We start from the raw sequence: 7,453 nt of genomic DNA on the forward strand, positions 1-7,453 counted from the left end.
GCATTTCTCTAATCTCTGTTCGCGCTCATTCGGGCGCCGAAAGTTCGCCAACTTAATTCCGCACGCGTGAGTTTTGCAGGAGTCTAGCGGAAAATTAAGTGGAAAATTAATTAAGCTTCGTCATTCGGAAGTTTCTTTTTACTTGCGCGTGACTCACACAATTACAAGAGACCGTATACGTAATGTTAAAAATTCCGCATAGAGCACGCTTTGCTACGCACTTTGCTACGCGCGAATAACTCCCGCTTCGTCGTAGTTAAATTTTAGCGACTACATTTTTCGCGAGGTTGCAAAATTACAATCAGTTGTTGCCTCGAATAGTGAAAAGAAGTGGCAGAGCTAACGCGACGACAGAGCAGAAAATGAGACCCGGCCATAATATCCCGTTACGCGGTTTGCCGCGTAAACGCGAAGCGTACTTTGAGAGCGCGGTAACGTCAGAGCTCTCTGTTGCAACATGCCGTTGCAAGGTGCGTTGCAACGTTCGCCCGTAACGGCTGAAGTATCCGGCGCGCGCAACTGTGTGCTGTCTTGCTTGCCGGTTTCTGAAAACGGCGTGAATAGAATGAAGTTTCGCGGTCGTCTCGCGGCTTACCGTTATGAGGTGAGCTGATTTTCATCCGGGACAACATCATGAGACGCGGGCTCTTGGCTCTTGGGATGAAGTTTTTGAGTTAAGCGGGGAAACAGCTTTCCCGCAACGCTTTGACTTTGAGTTAACACCGTGGTCCAAATTTATCCAGCTAATTATCCGCGTGCAATTTTCCGCGCTATCGCGACGTAGAGGCGTTGAGCAGTTTGGAGCGCGAACACTCAGACGAAGCACGCGCGCTCGCTGATGTAACAGATTGATGATAATGCTCGGTCGCAATCGCTCGATGGACTCTGGTCGGTTCGTGTTAAGAGATTGCGCATATTTCATCGCGATGGCAAATTCCGCAGGGGAGCGAGATCTCGTTGCTATGCCGGAATAAATGTTTTGTTTAAGAACGGATATTGTGTATTTTGCAGGGAATATAACTGCAAACGAAAGTCTGGCGGCAAATATTTGCTCGAGGTGTTACAACGGTTTGCGTAACGGATAACAACGGGCACGTGGATAATAGACGTTCGCGGAATTTCGTGTTATCGAATGCAGCGTCAGAGTCACTGACACCACCTCTATTCAGATCGTCTTTGTTTTATCATCACGTCACAGCCGCGCGCGGTGGACATTTACGAGCCGTGGCCGTCAAGAAGGATCGCACGGCTTTTAGATTTTACGTTACGCACGAAGAAAGAAAAAGATTGGTGAAATTTTTCTTTTAACAGGACAGTCGCTACACACGTCGCTGTAAACTTCCATGCAGTTTTATCATGTGTTTGCATTTCAATCGCGCATGCATCGTGTCTAAATCATTGAGATTGCTGACTATTTGAGCAATTTTGACTAATTCGACAGCTTGACAGCTTGACGTCATACACGTGGTATTGTGGGAAACGACGGGAAAGACCAGCGAATTTTGATCTGGCTTGTACACTCGTGAACTAAAAGGTATGTGCACCGATTTTTTGTTGACTTCGGAACGCGCTCCAACTTGAGGAGAACTTGAGGAGAAAGACAACCACTGCTTCTTCATACGTCAGCGCTGTCACTTATTACGAGAGCAGAAAGATGGCATATACGAGTGTCAAATGAGTAGTGATTGTGGCGTAGACACAAATGTCTTGGAGACTTTGAGTTATGATTGAAGAAATGAAGAAAACAAATAGTGATTGTGAAGAGAAGTGACAAAAGGCTTCATAAAATTTGTAAAACAGCATATTAAAGAAGGAGAGTATTAATTGTCTAATAATAATTTAAGTGAAAAATATTTTTAAATTTGAGTGTAAGTTAAAAAAGTTATAAACCATAATTTCTTTAATGTTAATAATTTTATTGCTATAAATTTGCCATCGACGTTCAATGAATACGTATGTAATGCTGTCATTTACATAGGTGGAAAATTATGTTATCGCTCATAAAAAATAAGCAGCAGACCAAGTCGAGTGATATTTTTTTAACAAGATACTCATATCACTCAACTTGGTCTGCTGCTTACTTCTGCTGAACACAATAATATAATTCCTCACCTATGGAAATAATAGCATTATATATATTCATTCAACGTCGATGACAAATTTATTAACATTAAAGAAATTATGGTTTATAACTTTTTTAACTTACACTCAAATTTAAAAATATTTTTTACTTAAATTATTATTAGACAATTAATACTTTCCTTTAATATGCTGTTTTACAAATTTTATGAAGCCTTTTGTCACTTCTCTTCACAATCACTATTTGTTTTCTTCATTTCTTCAATCATAACTCAAAGTCTCCAAGACATTTGTGTCTACGCCACAATCACTACTCATTTGACACTCGTACATGCCATCTTTCTACTCTCGTAATAAGTGACAGCGCTGACGCTATGAAGAAGCAGTGGTTGTCTTTCTCCTCAAGTTGGAGCGCGTTCCGAAGTCAACAAAAAATCGGTGCACATACCTTTTAGTTCACGAGTGTACGTACGTGGTGCAAATGCAGCGCAGTTCCGGTGAAATTACGGGGGACTTGAGTATCGCGAGGCGATATCGATAATTACAAAAGACGCTTGCTGTTACTCGCTCTTCTCCTCCGGAGAATCTCCGCGGCGACAATGCGGCGTATATGTGAACGCTATTAAACGCTTCCTTCGAAAGCGCGCCGGCTGCATTAAACTCGCTTCGGCTCGAGCTTACCTCCCCTCCCGTTCGCGGCAACATCCGTCCCTTCAAATCTACCCTTTTGTCTCAGGTAAAACGCATAATCGCCTCCGGTGGGTGTGTTGCGTTCCGCATTCGCGTAATGACGGAGAGAGAATAACGTCGTGTGCCGGTGAAATGGCTCTTAACGACTCCGGATGATACCGGGCGACGCGAGGACAAATAGAATATTCCCCGCGCGAGTGGCGTGTCGAGGACGAGGACGAGGACAAGCACGAGGAGGAGAGGCCGCAAATCGCGAGCGTTTCGCAAATAGCCGGGACCGCCGAGTTCGCCGTGCCGGGGAATAAAAGCGGCGAGAAACGGGAGGAAAAAGAGGGCGGAAAGGAGGATCGACCATTCGGTCCGCAGATGTCGGGATGTCGAGAGACTGCGGCGCGGGGTCTGACCGCGCCCGTGGCTTTTTACGAGTTCCCACCGCGGAACTTGCATGTCTCTCCGATGGGGAGAGACGCGGGAGCGAGTGGGATAAGGCAAAGCCCTATTCGCCGCAGGTTTTATTCAAATTCTTCTCGCCCCCTAGATACCAGCTGCGCCCTTTCGCCCCTCTCACCCCTTCTGCCTCTGCGACCCCGCGCGCGCGGCTGATTCCGACTGGGAAAAAGTTGCGCGAAGAGAGATTCGCGAGAGAGCGGAATCGCGTGACCACGCGCTGGTTCCGCCGCCATCGGGGGCCTTCTTCCACGAGTGTCCCAAGCTTCTCCGGAGGATCGACGTCGTGCGCCGACCTTTCGTTACGTTCAGGGGCGACGCGTCGCCGCCGGGAAGAACGGAGAATGGAGAGGGGTTTGTGGCTTGTCGACTCGTTTATTATTCACGTTCTCGGCGAATATCCGGCGCAGTTTATCAACAAATCGATCGACCGACTGTTACACCGGAATCGCGATTTGACGTGAATTAATGCGAATTAATGCGGCAATTAGTCGCGAATATAAACACTTTCGCGGGCATTAGAGAATTACACATACTTTTCCGAGATACGTCTCAAATAATACCGAGTGGAAAGTGCTCACTCAGTGCACATTTTATGTTCTACGGTGGAAAATTTACAATCCTCTTGGCGAAACTTTTCGCGAGGAGCTTAATTAAAAGCATGGCAAGACGAGATACGGCCAAGGAAAAGGTATTTCACTTTTCCGCGCTGTGTGCGATGTGTTAACGAACGAATGATGTTTTCGTAATATTCAGCGAGTACTCGCGCTATCAACGGTGCAGTTAAGAGCCCGTCACGTCACGCTGACAGTTCGGTAATATATCCCGGAGGCGTGTTACGGCCTTCGAGCTTTATACGCGTATCCGCGGATTAATGGAAAGACGAGCGGGATGTTCGCTGGTGGAAAGTTGTGGACGGTGAACTTTATCCTCTTCTCGCTCCTGCAACTTGCAGAATAGAAATCCGGTCATAGTATAGGTATAGAGTGTCAGACGGACGTTATTAAATTGAACGACTAGACTAGCGCGAATAATGTGTCACGGCTGCTTCTTTATGCAGCCGAATAAAGAACGTCCGGCTGCTCTTGCGAGAGGTAAGGTTCTCTTGCGTGGCTCACAATGCTTTTATAGAATTCTCCTTCTCCGACTGTGTTTCAGCATTTCACCGTAACTCTTGAACTCTAGAAACTCTGTTGAGATCTGCGCCATTAATATTTAATTTATCAGCTACAAGTCGGCCGAATAAAGTCAAGTTTAAGTAACACACCGTTTTAATGTCCCGTTCGTGACTAATGTGACTGAGGTTGCGCGTAAGCTAACTTGATCGCCCGAATTCGTGACCGTGCGACGTTCGTTGCACCGATTCGGGAGAAGATTGATGCAATCTGTTTACGCTACCGCGAGCTGCATAATTTTATACAACGTAAATGTAATATCTCTCATCCCGATGTAAACATCGTGAATGAAATAATCGGATGTCGTTGGATTTACATAATTGACGGTAGCCGGTTATAAAGTTTGCATTAGCCTGCAATTGAGGTGTCGCAACAAATCCGGCAAAGCGCATGACGAGCAAAACAAACATATGTAGAGGCCCGTATATGTGGAAATCGCAGCGCTGTAACCAATTATAAGCCGCAAAATTAATCCTTTAAAGCGCTTAGTCCTTTCAAGAGCTTGTTGCGTCTCTTTAAGTAATCTCCTTAGGGATGTTTTAATAATCACGACGGATTTTAATCCAACGGGAAATTGTTATGATATTTTGCTATAATATTATTTGCGACGAGTTGTAGTTAATTACCTCATTTGCATTTGCATAGTTATTCTAATCACGTAATTAATAATGTCGATGACTAATAATTGTTCTGTTAATATTGCAAGTACACGAATAATTGAGGCAGTCATCACATACCTTATGCGTTATTGTGTGTATCTCTAGTTATTAATATAATTAATTGTTACGGATTGGCCTGGTTCGCTCTAACTCAAATTGTAATTTCATTAGTCCACAAATTTTGGGTCGCAATTTAACGGAATTTAGCATTAATAGGAATGTTGGCTGTGAATATATAAACCCGAATATAATAATATATAAACTAAATATGAATACAATGTCTCCGTATATAATACGGAGTATGTAATTTATCTTGGAAAATTATACATTATACATAAAATGTGTAAAAATATACATCATGTACAAAATGTATCTTCACAAAATCACGAAAGAATGAAACAAAGAATATGTATTATCTCAATTGTTGCGTTTGTTAATAAATAACAGGTAACACAGGAACAATGCCCGGATGCTCTTTAAATGGACGAAGAATGTCGCGTTTACTTCATTTTAATTAGCTGCGTTATACACGCACTATCACGGAAATGTACGCGGGTAGGTAGGAATGCTTTGCAAATTTCAGAAGGTAGAAGTAAACTTGTTGAGTTGAGAAGTGAGAATTTATATGTCTAGAGATGCCGGGCGCGCACAGTAGTTACGTCGCGACTATGGCCGGACGTATCTCACGGCGGGCAGTAGTTGCCGCTACCGCAATTCATACATCAGGAAATCGACTAGGCTGATTAGATTTCAGATATGCCCGATACTCACGGCGACACAATGCAGTAGGCAAAGCTCAATACTACGATCTTTGTCTAAATGGTGATCTTTGACAATATTTCCTACAATGTCACAAAGTTTCAATTAAATAACAATGCGACTGAATCTCACGACGAAATTGGAGTTTGCGATGAAATGCCTATAACGTGTTACGTCGTTGAATCGATTTTTAATCTTTTTCAATTGTCTGTCCTTGAAACAAGTGGATGGAACAAACAACAACAGACACATTTTTCGAGAAACGCGCAGAACGTTTGACAGAAAATGTCATTAGATTGTAGAAAGTTTCTGTCGTAACCTTCGTTGTAGACGATTTCGCGTTTATCGATCGTGATGAACTTATCGAAAAATATCAAAGGCCGGTAGCTTATCGCCAGAAAAACGGCGGATTTAGACACGTTCGGCAATAATTAATATTCTGCCAGGTTCATTAAATAAAATACCATGGCCGCCGATTATCATATAAACTGATAACCCTGATCTACACTCTGATCACGCTTGTTTCGTATCGTCGTGATCTTTGTTCACGATTTCTATCTAATCGTTCACATCGGTGTTACGTACGCAAATACGAAGGTTGTTACGTGCAGCGCGCGAGAACAGGTGCCGCTGGCTATGCCGCGCTATGTTTGACGAAAATATTAAATACACGATGTTACCGGTGCAAAATATCTCAAAAAAGCGGCGGAAAATTCATCGGGGAAAAGTGGTATTTTGTGCATTCAATTTCCTTTTTTTATCACAGAGCGACTATAAAGTGCGAAGGTGTAAGTTAATTCTTTCTCGTTAATAGACTCGTTGAAGTAAGCCGAATATTTGCAATATCAATCAGCATCCCGACAAGTTTTATACATAAGGCAGCTTGACACAATTATTTTTAATTAAGGAAAACGCTAATAACTTTTGGTACCGTAAAGTCAATGAGATCAGTAAGAGAAATCGATTATCAGATTCGTCTCATGCTTGATCTTGTTATATTTACGAATTCCTCGACTAAATTGACATTTCGTTTCGCTTGGCTTTTGAGAGACGCTCACCTACCTCAGTACGTAGCGCTCCTCATCCGTCAAGCGCCTACGAGCTTTATCCTGAAGTCCGGTATTCAGTGTCTTTATGTAGGGCACTGCGCGATTAGAAAACATTCATCCGACATCCGCATCCCGACATTATCCTGTCCGTTTCGTCGCGCGGACGGGAGTTGTCGCGAGCTCGAAACCGCCGTCGGTCCTCCTCGTCGGTAATTGGCGCGTGCAAAATGTACACTCCTGCGTCGGTGTTGTTACGCCGTAGGCTACGTCACCGTGTTGTGTTGCGACAATCCCGAAGCCGCGCGTTTCAGCTTCCGCCGACGACTGACGACCGCTCCTGAACTCAACGCATGCGCCTTTCCGCGTTCACTACGACGCGCTACGGCCCTGCCGTGCGCACCGCGCGCGTTCCGCACGACCTTCTGAACTCTAGAGCTCATAGTAGAGTTCATAGTAAGGACAATCAGGGTAATTGAGATACAGGGATGAAAGCGACATTCGGATGTTTTTTGTTTCGACAATCGTCCGGAAAATCGAAAAAGACGATAATTTGATGCGCCGAAACGTCTCATGGACGAGTTTACTCGCGACAGGA

General features: G+C 44.1%; 1 protein-coding gene across 2 annotated transcripts in view; it reads right to left on the bottom strand.

The window, feature by feature from the left end:
* LOC105189358 (peroxidasin) overlaps positions 1-7,184 on the bottom strand; it is an 85,828-nt gene extending 78,644 nt beyond the window's left edge. For both annotated transcript variants that reach the window (XM_025298075.1, XM_025298074.1), the window contains exon 1: positions 6,872-7,184. The gene's annotated coding sequence lies outside the window, so the exon portion shown is untranslated. The remainder of the gene's footprint in view (positions 1-6,871) is intronic.
* Positions 7,185-7,453: the final 269 nt, after the last annotated feature.

The sequence above is a fragment of the Harpegnathos saltator genome, unplaced genomic scaffold (genome assembly GCF_003227715.2).
Source record: "Harpegnathos saltator strain DR-91 unplaced genomic scaffold, Hsal_v8.6 scaffold203, whole genome shotgun sequence".
Classification (NCBI taxonomy): Eukaryota; Metazoa; Arthropoda; class Insecta; order Hymenoptera; family Formicidae; genus Harpegnathos; species Harpegnathos saltator.